The sequence below is a fragment of the Mus musculus genome, chromosome 15 (genome assembly GCF_000001635.26).
Source record: "Mus musculus strain C57BL/6J chromosome 15, GRCm38.p6 C57BL/6J".
In the NCBI taxonomy this organism is placed as follows: Eukaryota; Metazoa; Chordata; class Mammalia; order Rodentia; family Muridae; genus Mus; species Mus musculus.
The window spans coordinates 55,261,657-55,263,223 of record NC_000081.6 but is presented as its reverse complement, the minus strand read 5'-3'; the positions used below and the strand labels follow the sequence as shown (position 1 = coordinate 55,263,223).

The 1,567-nt window shown below is 43.1% G+C and overlaps 1 non-coding gene across 1 annotated transcript; it reads left to right on the top strand.

The window, feature by feature from the left end:
• The first annotated feature begins 620 nt into the window (after positions 1 to 620).
• Positions 621 to 682, top strand: Gm26296. The gene has a single exon (XR_003951663.1). It is a non-coding gene; the product is annotated as a U7 small nuclear RNA (small nuclear RNA).
• The last annotated feature ends 885 nt before the right edge of the window (positions 683 to 1,567 follow it).

The following is a 1,567-nucleotide window of genomic DNA, read 5'->3' as shown; positions in this document are numbered from 1 at the left end:
AAGAACTCTGAAAACATGAGTTCATGAATGTATAGCTTTTCAACTGTACAAAATATAAGGATGCAATATGAAATGTATAAGGGGCTTCATGGACCTAAAAGAACAAAGGCAGCTGCATTAATGAACCAGCTTGTCAGGAAGATACAAAGGCAGGCAGATTTCTGAGTTCAAGGTCAGCCTAGGACAGAACAAGTTTATGCCCAGGCTTGGTGAGGATGGGATTTTACCCAGCTAAATTTATTGTTTGTGTGCACAAAGGTAGGCAGATCTCTAAACTCATTTGCTATGTTTAAAAACAAAACAAAACAAAACAAAACTTGCTGTCTCTTTCTAAGGATCAAGAGGCTAAGGTCATAAAATGCTGATTTGTGGGATAGTTAAAAGGGAACCTGGGTAAATGACTAAATGTGTAAATAAAAGACTGGGCTTTGTGCTTCGAAAGCTACCCAGAGAGAATTGTTTGGAGAGCAAACATAGCTCTTTTTGAATTTTTCTAGCAGAACTCCTCACTTTGGTCAGAAAAACCAAGAGCTATCCAGTTATTACTATTCTTTACGATTTTTTTTTTTTAAAATCAGGATTTCTGACTTTAGTTGGAAAACCCAAAAACTATCCTAGAGATCTGTTACAGCTCTTTTAGCATTTTTCTAGCAGGATTTCTGACTTTGGTCAGAAAGCCCAAGAGCAGAGGTCAAAATTAGGTTTTATTCTTTGACCCGTCCAGCAGGTCCAGTTATTCGAGGGTCTCGAGGGGACCTTCTCCTAAGAACCAAATGGGGGGTAGAGAGAGACGAGGGTCTTGTGCGAATAACGACACGGAAACGTTCTGAATTGCATCAAGACCCCACTGTATTGAGAAAGGCCCAAGGCTTAAATGCACAAGCAAAAGGGGAAGTACAGGTACTTATCAGCAGGAGGGTTGGGGCAATACAAGCAAAAGGAGAAGTACTTATAAGTGGGAGGGGGGCAATAGAAATTTTTTCTTTTGGCAGCTACAAGGGGAAGCAGGAACTTGGTGGTATCAGGGTGTGGTCAGGACATCGGTGATGATTTAGGGCTGGAACATTCTGTGGCTGTTCTCGGAATGGTGTGTCGGTGGCCCGCTTTTGACCCCCATTTCTTCTTGGGGGTGGGGGTGGGGGGAGAAGCCCAATTCAGAGATCAGGACAATTGTGTTGTCTCAATGGCTCCCAACAATTCTTCAGGATCCATCCATCTTGTTATTAAGAAGGCCTCTCACTTGGCTGGAAACTAGCCACACAAACCAGGCTGGCTGGCCAGGGCGCCCCAGGAGTCTGCCTGCCTCATCTTCACAGTAATAAGCTTACAGACATGTGCCACTGTGCCCAACTTTTTACATTTGCTCCTGTGTTCAAGCTCAAGTCCTGACCCTTATATGACAAAGAACCTTACCAAGTAAGCACCATTCCTCAACCCAAAACCTTCTCTGTGTTCTAAAAATCTCAGCTTCAAACTAAATTGAAGTCTCTGAAAGATACAACACAACACAAACACACAAACAATGCCTAGGCAGCAGCCTAAGTCTACAGCTCTGTTCCCAGGACAT